This window comes from Coenobita brevimanus, chromosome 72 (assembly GCF_032717465.1).
Source record: "Coenobita brevimanus isolate Jiangsu-jjx chromosome 72, ASM3271746v2, whole genome shotgun sequence".
Lineage (NCBI taxonomy): Eukaryota > Metazoa > Arthropoda > Malacostraca > Decapoda > Coenobitidae > Coenobita > Coenobita brevimanus.
Window position 1 is genome coordinate 2758051 of NC_137025.1, and position 21950 is coordinate 2780000.

The window sequence follows — 21950 nt, forward strand, 5'->3', positions numbered from 1 at the left end:
GGCTCTGGTCGGGCGCTGCGAGAGGGGCCCCTGGCAGCGCCACGTATCACCACCCTCCTTAGGCAGAAGTTTGTGTCTTCCTGGGTCATGGTGTCAGAGCTGAAGGTAAGAAAATTCATTAAGTCCATGTTATAAGTTGCCCTTATGTGTGTGTGGTGGTGGGGGGGGATGCTTTAAGTTACTGATAATGGTCCAAGACAAAACCCAGATCTGAGGTGATGTGACGGACCTGACAGCCATGTAAGGAGTGGTGAATGAATACCTGAACTAATATTTCCCATATCTCTGTCTTCTGTAATGTAATGTTCTTTAAAAATACAGTACAGTATATAATATTTACCCTTGCAGTATTAAGTTAGTATAAATCCATCGAATATTGAATTACAGTTGTGTGGACATGCCCTTCTGCTCAGTATCCACCAAGCAGAATTTTAGTACTGTATATACCAAACCTGGGTTCCTTATAGCCATCTATACTAAACATTATATATTGTGAATTATCAGATATAATGCTGGCTTTTAACCCCCAATTAAGTCATCATATTGAGGGCTCACTGTGCTAATGGTTATGTCTTCTACTGCTACTAATTTCAGCCCTTATTACCACACAGAGGTACACCCAGCAGCCACCGCCTCTGGCCCGGTTTGCCCGACAGGCACTGCACTTCTACACCTTCCCTGTCCAGATCCTTCTTCAGGATGCATCAGGCTACGTCATTGCCTCCACCAATGCAAACACCATCCTTGACTACCCTGGTGATGATGGCACTGCAGATGACGAGTTAATGAACAAGTTACAGGGAGTTGGTAAGAGCAAGGAAAGTAATGAAAGTGAAGTAAAAGAAGTTGATACTACAGGTGAGAAAAGAGTTGGCATTGAGAATTATGAAAATAAAGTAGCTATAGAGGGTGAGGAAAGAAAAGCAGGTATCGAAGGTGATGTAAAGGAGGTAGATATTGAAAGTGATGTGAGGGAAGTAGGTCATGAAGGTGAGCTGACATTCCAGGATCCAGCAGAGGAAGCATACTACATATTTCTTCAGAATGGCTTGGCAAAGTACCGAGACATATTCCATGATGATTAAAGTCACCCCTTATCTGGAAGCTTTAGGCCTGTATTACCGTTGGTGTAGGAAGTTTTTCAGCACCGTACCTTACCAGTTTATATTTGTTTATGGCATTTCAGTTTCTCCTGTACAGTATGTTATCTGTGCTGTCTGTTGATATTAAAAGCACACTAATAACATACCGGAGTGCAGTAAGGTGCAGCATATGGAAAAACTAAGGAAGAGGTGCTGGAAGGCCTCTTAAGCTGAAGAGAATAGCAGTCTAAGACCAAGTCCACACCAAATGCTTGTTGGTGTCCAATGGGGCCATTTGTATGGTTGTGGTGATAACATTCCTGCCCACACCCACCTACACCAGCAAGTGTTTGTTTTGGACATGGACAAAAGTGCGAGAGAAGTCCAGTGAAGCTTTATTGAATTTTCCATGTGTTATTTTAAAAAATATATTGAAACATACTGTATGTCAGTTGAGTACAAACCTTAATGAGCAATCCGAATTAGTCATTGCCAGCTTTACTTAGAAATTTAATTTCTTTGTTAATAAAACATTACAGGAACCTTTTTCAGATTTAAAATTAGCAGTCTAGAATGTGATGATGATGACGATAAAGAATGTGTATTAATATTGTGTTGTAGGAAGTTGTGAATTTGATAAACATCATTACAGAAAAATTACTGAACTTAACTGTGTTTTACTATGTATGTAAAGAACATGTAATTATATTTTTATATAAATGTATTTTGTAATAATGCCTCCGAGTGTGTCTGTGTTCCTTTGCCATGGTTAGTGTTAGTGTTGTGTGTCCATGGTTGTGGTTTGTGTCTGCTATTACAATGCCATGAATTGTTCATATGGAAGATTTATACTCACATTTGGAAAAGTTATGTAATAGGAACACTTTCTGAACCTGTGCCTGGGAGGTAGAGTCAGAATTTGGAGGGTGTGAATGGTGAGTATATGAGTGTGTTACCCATTTTACTGGATGTGCCATTGAATAGTTCTTCCTCATCATATTATCTCCTTGCTTTCTGCACCCTGCATCATGTCATCCTTAGATGACAAAAGGTCAGGATGATGATGATGATGATTAGAGTGATACAATAACATTTTCAGCCTACCTTGGAGCCTCCTCAGATATCCTGTATGTGAAGAATGCACAGGTTAGATTAAAATTGTTATGTCTTCCTAAAGAACAACTTTTGTAAGTGCGATTATAATTCTTCCCTGGTTGTGTTGTGTTTTCATGTTTAGTAGTTGCATTGGTGCTGTGAAAACCTTGATTGTGATGTCCCTATTGTGATATTCTGAAGTCTTTAGCATAGACAGTCTCATGGATAGACTTTAAAAAGAGTTGGAAAATATATTACTGCCAAATGATACAGTACCAAATTTACAAGAGCTGCTATTAGCTATTACTTTAATGTATATAATTTTTTGTGCATGGTTTATAGTCTTCATTTTTTAATTCTGATCAGGTCAAGAGGAAGTTTGGCATAATTTGATCTTATGTTATTTGATTTATGAAGGAGAAGAGTTAGTCAATAGCTGGTGAGTGGGGTGAGTGAAAGTGAAAGCTACAGATTCATGATATTGTTGCCATAAAGCTTGTGCTGGGCAGTAATGGATATTTGCGTTGCTTTAGCTCGCACCGTCACTCGACCGTCACTCACCTCTTGAAATCCTGCCCAGTAGTCTTCCCTTCCTTCCCTCTAAATTCAGTATTTTTACTATTTTCTTGTATTGACAATTTATACATTTACTGGGATTTCTTTGTTCCTGTGGCAAACCTTTTCCCTTTTACGTGTATATGTTTCGTTTTTAGGCATTTTATCGGTTGTATTTTTTCCGTTAGCAACACATCATGCAGTGAGTAGAGTGTGTATATTTTCTTCAACTGTATAGGGTTTTTAGCATAAGTTAAATAGTGTTTTGTTATTGGCACATTTATTTGGTTTGCTGTCACCAGAGGTTAGGTTTGTCTGTGTGAAGTCCTAAGCTTTTTTAATGCCAGGATTATGATCACAGGATTGTCAGCAGCAAACAGAGGTATTACAGTGCCCAGTAAAATGGAAATTTTTTTTAATTTGATTATGTTAGTAGATTGCATCCAGTAGAAAATGTTAATACCCCGTAATACTCGGCAAAATCATGGTAGCTACTGTATTGTAAGGTAGCTACTTAAAACCTATGAAAGGGCTTGAATTTCACATTATGAATATTTATTAATTGGCTGCATGAATGACGTATAGTAGGTACATGATCCTCATGTTGGAAAATTAAAGTAGACTTTTAACCTCATTTATCCAGCAAATTACTGGTACTTATTCATTTGATTTATGCCACTGCCAGATGATTTTATTAAACTGAGTAAAGATCTCTTGTACTGAACAGGTTAATGAAAGCTGTACAAGTTTGTAATCCTCTGTTTCTAAAAGTTTCTCCTTAGCTAAATAAAACAGTGTGCTGGTATCAAGAACAGAATAAACTTTATATCTGTGGATTGAAGGCATTAAACAGCATATGAATTTAGTATTTCCAAGTATTTGATAATCAGCCAGAGCACTTACAAAATGCATTAACCTTTTTGAGGTTTTATTAATCACAAACACCATAATTTGTATTTCCTTAATGTTTCATACAGTAATAAGTACCATACATTAATATGAACAGTTGATGGAATATAGATAACAGCAAGTGTAGTTAGTTATCAGCTAATTCTTCACTATGTGACTAAGTGGCTGGGTGATAAGAAGCAACACACCTTAATGTTGTGGGATAAGAGGTGAAATGTTAGCTAGTTAAGGGAGATAACAGCAACTATGATCCATCTGTTATTGGTCATGTGAATGAACTTAACCTCTTCCATTCAATTATCTATTCATTAATTCATTTTTGCTATCTACAGAGAGTTTTATTCAGCTTGGGTGATATTTTCTGAAATGAAGTGCTAAGATATAGCTCTCATTAACTTTTCACTGCTGGAGATCCTTCCTAGGTTGAATTAAATTGTCTGGTAGTAGACTGATCACAATGAAAAAAACAGTATATCACTGGACTAAGTGAGTGCGTGGCCTGGGGGAGGTAGGTGTACGATGGAAGGGTTGAGAGGTAGGATGGAACTGGAGTGTATTGGTGTTGTGATGAGGAGAGGCAGAGTGAGATGATTTGGGCATGTGGAGAGAATGAGGGATGATAATTGGGTGCAGAAAGTGGGAAATGTTAATGTTAGGGTTAGGTTGCAAGAGGTAGACAAGGTCATTGAGTGAGACCTCAGGGATAAGGGACCGAATAGGAAAGCTGCCAGAGATCAAGCAGCATGGAGAACTGCTATTAGGTGACCAAGGCCGATGCATGCAAACATGTTGGAGCCTTTAAAAATGAAATGAAACAAAACGACGAACTGAAGGGGTCAAGTGGTTGACCTTGTTCTCTGTGATACCCATTTTACATTTAGGATTGAATCCTGTGGAAAATTAGTCTTCCCTGTGCTGTACTGATGTATTATTCTGTACCATCATTTGATGTAAAATGCCTGGCTTTACAGTCACTTTCTGATTGTGAGGGCAGCTATGGAGTGATTACTTTCCAGTCGTGACTTTGGTGGTCATCACTGAAAAGTTGAAAAGTTTTGTTGTTGATGGAAAGGAAATAGGGTATGTTACATTCTCACAGCCCTGTATTTACAGCGGACTGATTTTATATTTCACTGACCTAGGACCAAAATATTTTCTGGACTAAGATAGCCTAACCTCAGACCCTTACACCTCACAAGGGGTATTGTAAAACTGGCTGTTACCATTGCCCGAATGTTTACCAAAGCACACATTTTTTACCACCTGCTGTATTTCTACCAAGCACAGATGTATGGTGCTTAGTGTTATGTACCAGTATCTTTACATTGCTTTTAAGATAATTTTCACAACGGTTATGAGAGTGTTGACTTTATGTAGTCTTATTTTAGAGATGATTGTAGTAGCTTTAATATGCATTTTAGAGATCATTGTAACTGCTTTAACCCTTTCTGTGTGGTGATTTTTTTTTTTTTTTTTTTTTTTTTTTTTTTTTAATACTCCTGGAGGATTTTACTCAATTTAGGGGAGATGTCCTAGAGTGAAAGGGTTAATGGAGGCTATATTTATCCCTTCCTTGTTGAAATGTCCCTCCTAAGCTGTATAAAATCATCTGGAGATAACAGTAGCAATTAAAAAAAAAAAAAAATTAAAGTAATTGTATTGAAGGGGTCAGTATGCTATGTGTTTAGCTTTATGGGGCTATTCACAATATTTACCTTACTGGCTTCATTTGGCAGCTTCCTGATACTGTCCCACGTAATGTGGCACTTACCAGCTGTAGGCATTTTCTTCACAGCTTTAATAAGTAAGGTGCTTGATGTTTGTGATTATGTTTAAGTTTTAAAATGTATATTATGGTGCAGGCACTTATATCATGCATTCACATTACTGTCATGATGATTTATTTTGTGGTATTCATCACAGTCACTATGTACTGTACTTACTTTTACTTCAGGTCTTGACGATTGAGCAAATGCAAACAGTAGATAAATTTGCTGTGCACAGTACTACTATATATATTTGTAATACACATTCCCCCTCCCCCCTTGATTGGAGCTTCTGCAAATCAAGTATCCATAACCTATTCACAATGGTAACCCTTTTAAATTTTATCAGTACCATCAGACTGTTTTATTCAGTGTAAGAGATCCCACTAATAATGATGAAGTGTGTAAAGGCTGTGTCAGACCCCTGTAGTGTGAAATGTCTCTTCTAAGCTAAATAAAATTGTTTGGTGGTAGTAAGAATATTGTATAAAAAATATTCACAAAATCTGAAAAGGTTTTACGTTCAGGACTGTGGTAACCTAGCCTCAGGTCCCTTCACCCTTGATAATAAGAGCCTAGATGTTCCTTTCATATTTTCAAGTAGTGGTGCTGCAGTAAAGTGTGGTAGCACTCTAGAATTACATCCATAGGTGTTAAAAGTAGGTAGGAGAATGGTGATGATGGTGCTCTGTAATTCATAATAGTTGCTGCATCCCCAGGCTTGTCTGGACATGAACCTGGTGGACTGTGGGCTGAACTTACCCTCCTCCTGCAGTTCATTACCCTCCTTTAAAGGGATAGGGATGGCATTGAGATACATTTGTATAACCAGGCATTTCAGCTGCATGGTTATATTGGTGCCACTATGTGGAGATACCCTTCTCCAGTACCATACTGTATGTAGAACAAAAATACATAGCAGTTATCCTGCTCAGAACTCCTGTTTTTTATCAAGTCAGTACAGCTCAGAGCAGTACACCAATCCAGGAGATTATTTAGGTCTTTCATGGCATATTGAGTGATCTTGTGATAGATAAAAAGTCACCAACAAACCTGGTAAATCCATGTCTGTCATGATGTGTTTTTAGCACGTGTGCTTCGGTATTTATAATAAGCATTTTTGTTTGTTTTGTGGTTGAACAGGATATCTCAATGATTTGCCCCTCCTGATGTGCCAGCTTCTGAGCATTTCATAAGAGGCCTGGAGGAATTATGTCTTTGGAATGATGAATTTGCAACAGGAGGAAAGCAAGTGAAAATTCAGGTGTTGTTTAGAGGTACATGTGGTTGAGAGGCTTATAGTTAGCTGAGCCATTCATGTACAGAGTTCTCCTTGTTGAAGTACAGTTGTAATATGATACTGAATATCTTTCAGAAGAGGCACCATATATTCGGTCATTACAGGTGATAGATGCTCTTGTGCTCTGAATTATGGTGGATCACTGCTGTGATGTTGCACATGTTTTTGTTTAATCCATCAATGCCTGCCTTTTCCAAAGAATGTTGAACAAAAAGAATATCAAAATCATGATCCATTCACTTAGAATCCATAATCACATCACTGTACAGAGTCATGTATGCCATTACGTATGAGGTGCTATCCAAAATTTTCCAGACTAATGCTATATAAAACTAAAAACTCACCATGACTCCTAATGGCAGCCATCACCCTTGAAGTAGTTCCCTTGTGCATTGGTACACCAGTCCCAGTGCATCCTTCATTGCTAGAATGCTCCCTGGAAGTCCTTTTCGATGAGTGTCGAGCACTTTTGCCTATTTCATGTGGATGTCCTCTATGTGTTATTAAAACAATGTCCTTTTAGCTTGATCTTCAATTATGGGAACAGAAAGAAGTCACAGGGGGACAAACCCGGCAAGTAAGGTAGGTGGGGGACGATAGCCATGTTCTTTGCCAAAAACTGCTGGGTGTTGAGCACACTGCAAGCCGTGTCATTATTATGGTAAAGCAGCCAGTTGTGTTGCCAGAGGCTGGGGTGTCACCTCACATCTTTATGCAGTCGCCACAAAACATCACAGTAGAAGTTGGAATTGACAATTTGACCAGCTGGGACAAATTCTTAGTGCACAATCACCTTGATGTCAGAGAAGACAATCAGCAAGCTCTTGACATTGCTTTTCACCTGTCTGGTCTTTTTGGGTCTTGGTGAGGCTGTCCAACCAAGATATTGCTTACCATCACTTATTCAGTCATTGCTGGGGTTTCTGTTGCATTTTCCCCCAAGATTCACACAAAATTTGATGCATATTCGCTGTTCCCTTTTTATATCCATCTTGAAAATTGCCAGACGACACGTGCACGACAGCAAACAAATGAATGTCACTAATTCCCATTTCTGCCTAGCTCTGTGCTGCATGGCACACTCACTCACATTGCATGTTAGTATTGCCACCTAGAATCACATTGCGCTACAGCAACCCATTTAGGAGTCGCGATCCCGGTCCGGAAAATTTTGGATAGCACCTCATGTTGTACATCTACTTTATACCAGTACATGATCTACTAAATTTGAATAAGCCAGAAAAAAGTCTTTTATGAAAACTTATATAGCAGAGTGCAGTGTCTTTATTATTGTTGAACTGTTTATATCTGTGGTGATTAGGAGAAAGAAGTCTAATGTGTTCCCTTGGATTTCTTACTGGATGACTAAAAGATTAGTAGGATGGCTGATTACAGTCAGTCTTTGTAACTGGCATATTAGTGTTGCATCCCTTCTGCATATCACATATTGCAAATATATATAAAAGTCCATTTTATTGGGTACAGTTGACAGCTTGTCCTACCTTTTTTTTTTTTTTTTTTTTTTTTTTTTTTTTTTTTTTTTTACAGCCTCTTCTCTACAGTGATGTATTTTTTATTTTTGTCTTGATGCAGTCGGAGTTTTATTTGACCCAGGAAAAGCTACAAGTTGATCAGGATACAATATATGCAAACTTCATTAATCTATTTGGTATAAAAGGTCTTATTAACTAAAAGTACCTGGCAGTAGCAGGAGTTAACTACATTAATATGCCATCATAGTAAGGGAGTTGGAATGATCAAGAAATAGGCTTATAGATAGTTTCACAAGGCAGTTTATTGATACAGTGCTTATCATTTTCTTTTTTGTGTTTCCATATAACACCTACTACATTTAATCCCATGAAACTGGTTGTGTATTTTGTTGATTTCTAGCTACTTTCAGATCAATTCATCCATGGGGGAGGCCTGCTGTAATTGTGGAGTACATGAAAGATTTATCTAACCCTTTTAGTGTGAAAAGTCACTCCAGAGCTGAATAAGATTGTCCAGTGGTAACAAATAATATGAAGGATATGTCATTGGATTCAAGGGGTTATATAATATACAGCTTTGTGATTTTTTTTTTTTTTTTTTTAATTTATTTATTTTTTTTTATGTGTCCGACTCTGGGCATAGGCTTCACAGCCTGCTATCAAGGCCCAGCAGTCCTCCTACATACCATACACCTCTACATGTCACCTGTCAGACCTGTTACTTCTTGACACATTGGAGCCCAGAATTTGAAACTTGAATGCTGTTTTGGGATGTGTGGTCCGTTTCAAGGGGCACTCCATTGATGTGTTTTCTTACGCCTATGTTATTCTTTCCTGTTTTAATATCCTGTCACACCACTTATAATTTGCAGTTTTGGAGTATGTTTCCATGTAGAGACCATTGACCATGTTTGCATGTGTAGGTCTTTTCACTTGATGGCAGCTTCCCATGTGTCATGATCTTGAGCCATTACCTTGTTCAGTCCAGAGGTTTCCATGCAGAGCCTCACTCATTGTCTTTGCTGGTGTGTTTGTGGAATTTTATCCCTCCACATTCACATCTGTTACTATCCTAAGCCAGTCCTCTTCCCCCTCCTTTCAGTTTGTCTTGACCATCTCAACCAACCGGTTCACATCACTTCTCTACTATTTCTTTAGAACATACCTCATCATCATCTTAACTCTTCATTTTGCATTGAAAAGTGAGGTGGATAGGACTCAGAAATATGAAAGAGTAGGATTAGAATAAGAAATCTAGCAGTAGAATGTGCTGAGAAGTAGAGTACACAGTTATTCATATGTCAGTAAAGTTGTCAAAATCCTCATTTCACCTCACAGGCAAAAACCATCTGTACTTGTTACCTGTATATGCTGTACGTAACCTGTGGAACAGTTATTCCATGCATGACCAAGTTAAAATGGGAGAGCAACCCTTGATTGTCATATGCCTCTTCATACAAATTTCATCCATCCATTTCAGTCCCTTGTCTGGTCTTTTGCTTTCTGAACTTCCATACCTCACTTTTTTACATATTATCATATCCATCTGCCTTCTTGGTCTTCCATTCTTGTTCATACCTTCTAACTCATAAAATATATACCCTTTTTATTACTTGTTCATGTCCTTTCTGTCTTTATGACCATATCATTTAAGCATGTATTTTTACCTACCAGCCACTCACCTCCCACACTCCACATGGATAAAAGACACGTATGTCCATCAGCAAACCAAAAATCATCATAATCAATTTTCCTTCTACTATAAAAAGGTGGGTAGGTTTGATACAAAGAAAAAGGAAAAGACAAAAGTGAAAGTGTTCAACTGTACCCACTTAGAAAAAGGCAAAACTTGTGAATTGAGTTTCTACTTTTTTTTACAGCATTGTGAGAAGAAGTTTTATAAGCTGCGCAGTGAATAACAAGCACAATAAAGTTTGTATAACAATCAGCTGATGTCATTGTTAACCATATATAAGTAGTAAGAGGCAAAAAATTAAGGAAAGGGACCTATTTTAGACTATGGTACATGTTAAGGAATCAGGAGTGTAATTAGAGTACTCAAATGGGAATGCGGAAGTGTGTGTGTGTGTGTGTGTGAATATATAGTATTAGACAGAGACAGATAATTTAAAATCCTGTGACTCTAAAGGAGCTTTGGTGGCCTGGTTGTAAATGTACTCTATTCGATGCATAGCGTTTAGGGTTTGAACAATACAGTACACTGTTGGCTGTTCAAAAAGTGGGTCCTGGCTGCTGGCAACGTGTACTTTCATTTGAGTGCATAATTTGGCACCCTGTCAGTTCTGCTGATAAAAGACATACAGATAAATGGCCACATGCATAACTTCCTATGGATACCTCTTCCCTCGTACTTCGCAAACATGAAAGGGGTTAATTCTATCATTACCACCATGCTGAAGGTCTGATATTGCAGTGGACTTTTTAATTTGGACAGAAAAGAGATATAGTCTGCAAAATCCCTTGTAGTTTGCTAAAAGTGATGCTAATAAAGTATTACAATGGTTGCGGATAAAGGATGGTTGGTATATTTCATGTTGAGGAAAATGCTCAACAGAAAACGAAACAAAAATGAAAACCAGGGTGCGTGTCAAAGCATATCTGGTAACTGCCTACAACAGATGAGGTGATAATGCACTCGTGAAATAGTTTATTGTTTGGAAAAAGTAGGTGATGATCCACTCGTGAGTAAGACATAGATGTCTGAAAGGTTACACAGTTCTTTTTAAATGATACCGGTCAGTAATATTTCAGTGTCCTTGTATTTGTCACAGGGCTGAAGAAACATTCTCTTAAAATATTTATAAGAGCGTGCACCAGTACCAGCATGTGGTAGGGAAAGTATTGGAACCAATTAGTCTCCGCCCCCTACATCCACTCAGCGAGCGTTACCAAGAAGGTTGCCTAAAATCTCCTGACTATGAATGATTGTTTACAGAATCGGAACCCAGAAAGTAGATTCAAAGAATAATTTCATCACTATCCCTACCGTACAACATCATACAGTCAGATTAAGGTGAGGCAGTGAAATACTGTTATTATGCGTATGCCCCGTGCGGGGCTCCATGTGACTCCAGCAACAAGATTCACCCTTCGTCAGTCCAATGTAAACACAAGTGGTATGCGGGAGTATACTGTCCTTGCCTTCAGTATTTAAGCATGCTAGCGCTATGTCGTGGATGTTATCGCTAATTACCAATAAGGAGAGTGATCACAGTGCCTAGCTAGTGGATATAAGTGTGGTGGGCGGCGAGGAGAGGCAGGACAGTGGCCAGACAGGTGAGTGCCACTGATGCCAAACTGTGTCACTCTGGCAGCTCCTCCCTCCCCTCACCATCACCACCATCACAACACAACGTGGACCACCATACCTGTCATAACACCCTATAACTCCCTTTGTTACACTGATATTGGGGTGATTGATGGTGTGGGTGGATTTGGGAGGAGTGCAGCCTAAAAATAATCGTAAGTATTTCGTGTGTCAGCAAATGTGATTGACAAGTAAGCAAAAATTTCTCCACGCAAAACTTGACAGGACTGACAAAGTTAGTGCAGGAACAGAAACTAGAAAACATTGCTCGATAATTTATTCGAGATTATTTTTGACTTTATACGATGTTGCTTGGTGCCGGTGAGTGCATAAAAATGGAGTATGCGTAGGATAAGCGGTGTTTTTGTAAGTTAATCAGCCCCCTCCCCCCGTTTTGTGTATTGTTTGACTAGCGTCAGCATGACGACGAATACATAGTAAATAAGGAGGGGGAAAGGATTAGCTACTATATAGCTACATAAAAAAAAAAAAAAAAGTACCGTTCAAAACAAAGCTCTAGCGATGGAAATCGTAGAGAAGACCAAGATTTTGCCTTATGTAAAATAAATAATTATACCAGAATATGGGCAGAAGCTTAATAATTACTGGATTGGCGTGTTAAAAAAAAAAAATCATGCATCGAGTGTGTTAATCATGTGTCACACGAGAACGGAAGTTGATGACGTCCTCTCCCGCAGTGTGTCAGCCGGGGGAGGGGAAGGGTGGGGAACAGGATGAGGTAAATGATAAGGTGAGGGGGAGGGGAGGGGAGTGAGAGGGTGAGGGGAAGGGGTGAGGGATGGGGGATATGGAGGAGTTAGGGGAGGGGAATGGGGCAGGATGAGGAAATGTTGAGGGGTGGGAGAAGGGAGAGGAGCTGTACAGAGAGGAGGGAGGGAGGGAAGGTGTGTGTTTGGGAGTTACGGGGGTACGATGGGGGAGAGGTCTGGAGGAGGGAAGGGGTGTGAGAGGGTAAAAGAGGAACGTGGATAGGAGAGGGAAGATGTGAAAGGGTGAGGAAGGGGAGAGGAGAAATAGGTGTGAGGTGATACTAGTCAGAGAAGTGGAATGGGGGTAGGGAAGACATCTGTGTAGGGGTTACAGACGAGGGGAAGGGAGGGAGAGAGGGGGTGAGGATGAGGTAATGGTTGGGTAGGGAGGGAAAGGGGAGGTGAGGAGAGAGAACACAGTGGGGGATAAGAAAGGAGAAAGGGGGTAACCAGATAGGCTAACCAGACTTACATCAGACCACTTCTAATGTAACTATCATGTGTTATTTTCACTCTCATGTGTCTCATTCCTGTGCTTTGTATCTTAGCTTATCCGCCTAACGTACATTATGTCAGTGTTTGCGTTTTTCTTTTTAATGCTATTTCACCGTCTGTACCTTGTAGGCTATCTATTGTAGCGTACCCTCCTACACCATCCGCTCTTAGCTGTTACTATCTAGCATTTATTTCACATAGTGTGCCATGTATAAGTGGTACCGTCGTAAGCTATACCATACCACTGTTTACCATCGCTATCATTTTCACCGTCTGTACATTGCATCTGTCCTGCTCCTAATTTACATCCTACCACTGCCTTCTGTTTCACTTCTGTGCCTTGTATCTCTGCCACACCACTCTCTACAGTACTAGCGCCATAATCTCTTTCACCGTCTCTGCCGTGTATCTGCCCCGCCTTTCTCCTAACACCCCTGTGAATTATGAGTGAGGGCGGGGGAGAGGGAAGGGAAGGTGTGGCCGTAAGGTGAGAGGTGGGGAGGAATGGGTGAAGGATCTGGGGGAGGGATGTAAGGAAAGGGAGGGTAACGAGGGAAAAAATGACGGAGTGGGGAAGAGAATCGTAAAGGTGAGAGAGAGAGAGAGAGAGAGAGAGAGAGAGAGAGAGAGAGAGAGAGAGAGAGGATGAAGAAGAGATTGACGGGGAGGGATGGCTCAGGGTCAGGGGGAATGTGAGAGGAAAGAAACTGGGAGAATGAAGTGAGAGGGATGAAGTTAGGGAAACGAGTGTGGGAGATGAGGGTTGAAAGGGAGGGGAGGGAATGTTAGGACGCGGTGGAGGGAAGGAGTGGAAAGGGAAATGATCTTTGTAGGAGGTAGGAGAAAAGGAGGAAAAAGTACAAGAGAGAGAGGGGGGGGGGGAGAGAGAGGGGACGGGAGGAATAGTGTGGTGTCTGGCACTTGATAATCAGGCAAGAGGTGACGTGAGCGTATGACGTACCGTACACACACACACACACACACACACACACACACACACACACACACACACACACATTGAGTATCGCATAGCCTACTTCATGTCTGTAATGACTAAATACACACACACACGCACGTTACCACTGATAACCTAGTTAAAAAAGGCTTTACGGTACACGAGTAGCCTTAACACAACCGTATCGTGCCACACATACACATGTTCTTGCTGTGTGTGTGTGTGTGTGTGTGTGTGTGTGTGTGTGTGTGTGTGTGTGATTTGAGCATTTTTTATTGGGGAATATGATTATAGCTAGATTACGCACATAACGATACGGTATGCAAGTTTTTCACACATGTATGCAGACGTACATATCGGTATGTTCCGGGCGTGATATAATCGGTAAAAACATTCATACATACGTACACGTTTATAAAGTACACACGTGTGCACATCGACGCACTAAAACACTTGTTCCACACACCCGCATGGTCATATACCCCCCCACACACACACGATCGCTTCTACGCATTAAAACACTTGGTTCTATCCTCTTGGTTGTACACCCCCGAACACACAAACACCTAGGTTAAAACAAGCATTGCTTGCTAACAAACATACCGGTACAAAAGGCACATACACGCACGAGCACAGCCACTCTTACTAATTACACACACACACACACACACACACACACACACACACACACACACACACACACCATGCAGAGACTACGATGTTTTGCACATCGTGCAGTACCGTACACACTCTCTCTCTCTCTCTCTCTCTCTCTCTCCTTGCCACAAGGAGGAAAGTTCCCTGCCATTGCGCCATGGTTCCTACACTACTCAATTGATGGCTATTATCCTATTGTTACAGAGAGAGAGAGAGAGAGAGAGAGAGAGAGAGAGAGGGAGGGAGGGGGGAATTGGAATATGTGAGGATGGATGGAGTGGTCTCATTTTAAGAGGAGGGAAGTCAGTGGATGGAGGAAATATTATATCTGTCTATATATATCGTATACCGTACAGTATATAATTATGAAAATATATACCGGTATACAAAAAAATATATACGGTATATATATATTATATTTATATATACCGTACTGCATATATAATAATGTATATAAAAATATATATACCAGTGTATAAATATATGTGTGTATCTCTCTATCTATCTATAGGCCTATCTGTATATATACCCAGTATACCGTATGTATAATAATATATACAAGTATATATAGTACCTGGTAAATAATATATATACCCGCTATATACAGTATACAGAGAGAGAGAGAGAGAGAGAGAGAGAGAGAGAGAGAGAGAGAGAGAGAGAGAGAGAATTACGTATACGGTATAGCCCTCCCACATCAATCTCTTCAAATTATCACAAATTAGCATGGGTCCATTAAGGCAGCATTGGCTAGTCTCTAATTATCAGTATATCTAAAATACCGCACCTTAATAACCCCCGTCTCAGGAGAGAGAGAGAGAGAGAGAGAGAGAGAGAGAGAGAGAGAGAGAGAGAGAGAGAGGATATTGCTGTTGATCTGATATTTGTGTGCTTGGTGTTATTGTGTGGAGTTTTTAGTGGAATGATTGTAAACCCTAGTGTATTATGAAATTTCTTGTACACGGTTGATACCTGGCATACTGATACTGGTAAATACATTGTTCATAGCCATCATACATGTCCGCTATACATATATACATACATACGTGAATAGGCCACATTGGTTCTTAATTAGGCTACATCCAAACCTTATCGTATCATGCTTATCTTTATGTTCGCATTACGGCTCTAGAACAACACACAAACATGCACACGCAAGCACACGTATCTACAGTGCGGCCTTATAGAACACACACACACACACACACACACACACACACACACACACACACACACACACACACACACACACAAACTGCTGCCAGACCTAACCTACATTGACAAAAAGTATCATCATTACAAAGAAAACCACAATGACTCAAAATCACCGAAAGATCGAGCCAAGGTATTTGAAACGGAGGGAGTGCCTGTTATTTGACTTTGAATTTGAAACGGAGGGAGTGTCTGTTATGTGACTTTGAATTTACTTACTGGATGACTTTGGTATTCCTTTTAATATGAGGTGTTGTTTTTTGGCAGCTACAAGACTTTTAAATTTGAGTAGGAATAACAGCGATCACCCTTAACCTCTCCACCACAACAGGCGTTTTCTAAATTGAATAAAATGTTTTTATAAGATATAGTAGAGTACACATATTACAAGTAGGGCTTCATCTCAGTAAAGGGGTTAAAATAATGAATTATTGATCCTTTAATGGTTGTGTACGATACTACGATTAGCCTTTGTTAGCCTTTTCATTAATTTTACCTTTATTCGGAAAAAGGTGATGAGTCAGTGCTTAGGCCTGTATGTACGGTATCGGTACAGTAAAAATTAATCTGGCTGTGTATATACCGCATCTTGTAGAAAAAGAATGAAAGATGGTTGCGATTCGTTTGATGTAAATATATTTTTCGTGAGTGAGCTTCACATTGTATTCACCCAGTATCAGTACAGATGTTAACTTTTATGCTTTTAAAGATTACTTGTTTTTACTGTACGGGATTAGCTCATACCGGTAATTCCTAAATCCGGCCTGTGTGACGCCAAGAGCTTTAAAAGTTCCCAGTAACCTCTGAAGGATGTTCCGATAAGTCTTGGTTCTATTCTTGCATCCCTCAGACAGTTGTATTCATCTCAAGTTTAATACGGCTACAATATCACATACAGGGCGTGGAAAGTCTTAAACATTTAGCCTAATCTTTCACCAGATAGCTATATGCACTTAGTTTAGGATCGGCTGCCCGTCTTTTGAATCAGGGATAAAAAGTGTCGAGTAACAATTGAAGGACGCACGAAATGTTTACCGTTAGGTTAAAACACTAGGGCGATTTTTCACGGAACTTATAAATAACGATAAAAAATAGCTACGGTACTGACAATCATAGGTTAATACCATTAAATCAGGTAGCAGTACGATGACAATGAATCGCCCCTTTTGGAATCGTCTTGGTAGGAAGTAATAGTCTGTTTGGAAATCGTCTTTGTGGGATGTAGGCTAATCTTACTGAAGGGGTTGATGAAGCAAGTATCTCCTCTCCAGTTCGAAAATTTTCTCCCCAACTCTAAAATCATATGGAAATAGCAGGAGTAAAACCAAAATTGCGTCCTGGGGTTATCAGAATTTAGGCATATGCAAAAAATAAATAAATAAATAAATACCGGTAGATTAATACAAACTGATGACAATACCCTACGAAAATTAGCATATACTGTAGCTGGGCCGATTCTATACGTCCCTCACCCCCCAAAAAAAAAAAAAAAATGAATAAGCAAAAACAAACAAGCGATTACCAGTTAAGCGGATCAACACACACACACACACACACACACACACACACACACACACACACACACACACACACTAAGATAAGGTGGAGGGATAAAGAAGTAGAGGAACATGTACATGAGGGCAGGCGGCGTGATGTGGTACGAGGCAGTGAAGATAAGTGCTGATAACGGAACATCCAGGCTTATGTTTATCTTTGACACTTGGGATAGGTTTTGGGATTAGGCGTCTGGTGTGTGTGTGTGTGTGTGAGAAAGAGAGAGAGAGAGTTAAGATTATTTGGCCTTGCAAGACGAAGTGCCGGTTTTCATTCGAGTTGCAACATCATCCTGAGCAGTTACTTTTGCAAATTACGCCATATTATCGTCTGCCGTATTATTGATGCAGTCTGTACCGCTGCTTACGGTGGTAAAAGTAACATCCAAGAGAATGTTAAGGTGAGATAGGCTGTGGAAAATAAATTGCATAGACGCTGGTGCTGGCGTACGTAATCTCTGAAGCCTACACGCCCAAAAAAAGGAAAAACAAAAAAAAGTGCCAAATGTAGGCTGCTTGTTGAAGGCTTTGAAATATATATATACTTGTTTTTATTTACTACCGGTATTTACTTTATTATCTATTTTGTTTTTATCGGTATATGTTTATGAGTGAGTAGGAAGGTTTGAGTTGTTGAATGCCTTCTTTTTATTATACCCCTTTTTGCTCTAACCTGGCCTAAAATTGCCATCATTCCGTCTTGAATACAGAGCTGCAACAATAGATCAACACCAGAATATGATGCTAGTCGTGAAGAAGTGATGTGGAAAGCATGTAAAGCCGTTGCATTGATCGTTTTCTGCCAATGAGTAACGTGAAATATGCTTCAAAAGGATCAGAATCAGGTTAAGGTGAAAGAACTATATAGAGGCTACGTATGTAAAGATTGAATTATAGTTATTCTTAGTGCAGACTAATATGTAGTTTTTTTTTTTTTGTAATCATGTACCGTATGTACTGTATGACTGAATGGCAAGATTTGTATAGGCCTAGATACGGTCTGGTTGTTTGTAACGTTAGTGTGAGACATTTACATGTTACAAATAAAGTTTAGACCTAATTGGTTAGAAAATATATTGAGATTTGAATAGTTACAGTAACGGTAAGCGATATTTAGGAAGTTAAACATTTTCCGTTACTGTGTTATCGAAATTACACCTGTTTATCCTACAAGATACGAATTTCAGAGGTGATAACATAGGCTATTTCGAAATGACAGCGGTTGCAAGTTACGGGGAAGTTTTAGCGGTTATATTATATGTTTAGGCTACGACCATCGCTCCTCTACAACCTTGCCCTCCCCACCCCCCAGCTTCCCTAACCTCCCCCACTCAAGGACGTCTGCTTCAGGTTGTGTGTGTGTGTGTGTGTGTGTGTGTGTGTGTGTGTGTGTGTGTGTGTGTGTGTGTGTGTGTGTGTGTGTGTGTGGTCGTACCTAATTGTATTATCACAGGATTCAGGCAACTTGTTAATGTCCCGCCTTTTTTTACTGTGTGTGTGTTTGTTTGTTCGTACCTAATTGTATTTTCATGCGATTAAGGCAGTCTGGTAATGTCCCGCCTTGTTTACTTTGTGTGTGTGTGTGTGTGTGTGTGTGTGTGTGTGTGTGTGTGTGTGTGTGTGTGTGTGTTAGCCTAGCCTTACCCACCTGCACCTACCCACTCCCCTAGTTTTTTTTTTTTTTTTTTTTTACTTATTTCCATCCCTCTCAGTACGATGATTAATATATTTTGTATTTGTTTATTTTCAGCATAGGAAGGATTACTCTTATTAAAGTTGTTGGAAAATCCCTACTGGTTATAATCTTTTTAATACAGTGAGATTAAATGTATTATTAGCAGCAGACGACTTGAATCTGTATTTTTATTCGTGATGACATGATGATGATGGGGTTATGACTGATTTTGTGTATTAGTGATTGAGTGTTTTATGTAAATGTTGCCTTGTAGTAATAATAATAATAATAATAATAATAATAATAATAATAACAACAGTAATAATGATGATGATGAGGAGGAGGAGGAAAAAGAAAACCGGGACCTGTCATATCATCATCATCATCATCATCATAATAATAATAATAATGATAAAAGGATGGCCATAACATATCGACCACAAGTTTTCGAAGGAAGTCCTGTGTTTGTTCCCCAGAAAATGTGCTGACGCAATAATTCTCTTGACACCTGATTCCTGAGTTCATTGAAGGTGACCATGACAAAAATTCTTTCAGGCGTTTGTGTCACCAGTTAGTGTATTTTCAGTCCATCCTGCCTCTCCAGCCGCTTTGTGTGTGTGTGTGTGTGTGTTTTCAGAATTATGAGTTCCACGTGATCTTTGAAAGAAAAAAAAAAGTTTATTATCGGATTGAAGTAGCGAAGTGTTTTGGTGCGGTGGATTCTCTCTCTCTCTCTCTCTCTCTCTCTCTCTCTCTCTCTCTCAGTAACTGTACCAGTATATTAATTTTATTTTGCCATATCCTTCTCTGATAGCCCATTTAAGAAAGATGACATTTACCTCATGGTCAGTTTCACCCAGCCGTAAGTACCAGGCATACCAAAACTAAGGAAATACCGGTACACACTTAAATCCTTAAAATATAAAAGAAGAAAAGAAAGGATAGAGGAAAGAAAAAGATCAAGCTAGCGGTGTTTTGCTGAGGTGGATCATACGAACATAGATGCTTCTGATGGAAACTAAAATAGAGTAATGGTGGGTAGGAGAAGCGTGTGTCTATTGTTTCCCGCCCGCCCTGTTGACATTCCGGGCATCTGACGTCATCTCCACACTCAACACAACTTGCTACTTTCACGTACACACACCTCTTCCAAATTCTCTCTAATCCCTTTATCACCATCAGGGTTTTCCACAACGATTTTATTCAGCTTAGGAAAATAAAAAAATAGTAGGGAAAAGGGGTTAAAGAAAGGTAATCTAACCACCTGCAGTTTGAAATTCACCAAAGTCGTATTAGTTTCCTTACGCTGTGGCGCAATTTTTAAAAAGGTGTTAAAGGTCCCACAGACATAGTTATACACAGTTGTTGCAAAGTTAGAAATAGTTAACGTTGAGCTAATTAGTTTTTTTTTTTCTTTTAGTTGATATACGAATGTGCATTTTGGCGGCCGTTGCAAATTATGACTTTTTTTTACAACTAGCGAACAGTTACTCCCGCCATCTTCCATTTTAAATCTGGAAAATATGAAGGGCTTTTATTTAACGTGGCATTTGTAAGTGTAAAAAAAAAGCAGTTGCTCATTCTTTTCCTGCATACGTCATTTTTTCTTAGTCAAGTTTTTAATCCTGCAGACTGGCCGTAGCAAGCAATCGTATTCCTTCCTGTTTTATTTTCCTGGTACGCGTAGATGTTTTCCTTAATTTTTTCCTTTCTTCGTTCCATGTCTTTCGTCTTCTATTCTTTCGTTCCTGCGTTCCCTTCTTCCTTCAAGTCCTTTCGCACCCGCAGTTCTTCCCTCCGTCCTTCTTCCTCTTTTCAACCTTCCTTTTTTCCTTTCCATCTGTCCTCTGTTCTTTCGCTCCTGCGCTCCCTGCTTTCTTCGAATCTCATTATTTTTCTTTCGTTCCTTCAGTTTTTCCCTCCCCTCCGTCCCACCGCTTTTCTTCCTTCCATTTTTCCTTCCCTCCTATCTCGTATTCTCCCTTCCATCCGTTCATATTCCCCTTCCCCCATCCTTCCGTCTGTCCATATTTCCTTCGATTCCTTCCTTCCACATTTCCTCCCTTCTTAGACTGCGTGTCTGAATCCCTCGTTCATTCCCCTCGCTCTAAAACGTGAACAGATATTTTACGAGGATATTAAATGGCCAGCGGTAAAGCACACGTTTATGATTTAGCGTTTAATATATTCCCAGACTTCAGTTCATTCTTACGGGCAGAGATTTGCGTCCTCTGGCAGCTCATTTCTCGAAGCTTATTGGTAGAAAACGACAATACTGTGGCGCTCTATCCATTCCATGTGACTGCTGCGTGACGAGTAATATTCTATTTTTACTCTCTCGCTGTATCTCAGGATTCAAATTGGAGAGGTGGCAGTTTTACGACAAGTTGCGTGTAATTCATATGCTTTATTTTTTTTTTTTTATTACCGTGTAGGGTGTATTAAATAAACTGTTGCGATTCAGTTTTAGTTTATTGCAGTTTAGGTACGATGCATTATTTTATTTTAGGTCTCTCTCTCTCTCTCTCTCTCTCTCTCTCTCTCTCTCTCTCTCTCCTCTGTGTGTGTGTGTGTGTGTGTGTGTGTGTACCTGTTTAAAGAGACGGAAGTTCGGACGGAAAAGGTCGACTAAAAATAAAAAAAAATGTAACTAAAGGTATTGACTCCATGCTGTCCCTGATGCTGTTTTTTTTTTCCTCTTGTATTTTTCGTGGCTTGTAGATTGTGTTGTGTTTGTTTATGTAGGGTTTTGTTTGTGTATTTATTGGTATATTTTCCTGGTTTCGTAGTGCCGTTAACCCCTTCGCTACGATGAATCCCTTGCCGTCATCATCGTCGTCATTATTATTATTATTATTATCGTCGTCGTCGCTATTACTATTATTATTATTATTATTATTATCATTATCATTATCATCATCATCATCATCATCATTATCGTCGTCGTCGTCGTCGTTATTATTATTATTATTATTATTATTATTATTATCATCAGGCGATTTGTACTCAACTCGGGTGTCTTCGAACTATACTCTGTTCACTTTAACTAGGTGTAAAATTGCCATGACTTCTCTTGAATGCTGAGCTGTAGCAAGACACTAGAAT

General features: G+C 39.5%; 1 protein-coding gene across 1 annotated transcript in view; it reads left to right on the forward strand.

Annotated features, from left to right (window-relative positions):
• The first annotated feature begins 11420 nt into the window (after positions 1–11420).
• Positions 11421–21950, forward strand: part of LOC145407027 (TBC1 domain family member 10A-like) — a 50976-nt gene continuing 40446 nt past the window's right edge. Inside the window, exon 1 of the mRNA XM_080278046.1 lies at positions 11421–11497. The gene's annotated coding sequence lies outside the window, so the exon portion shown is untranslated. The remainder of the gene's footprint in view (positions 11498–21950) is intronic.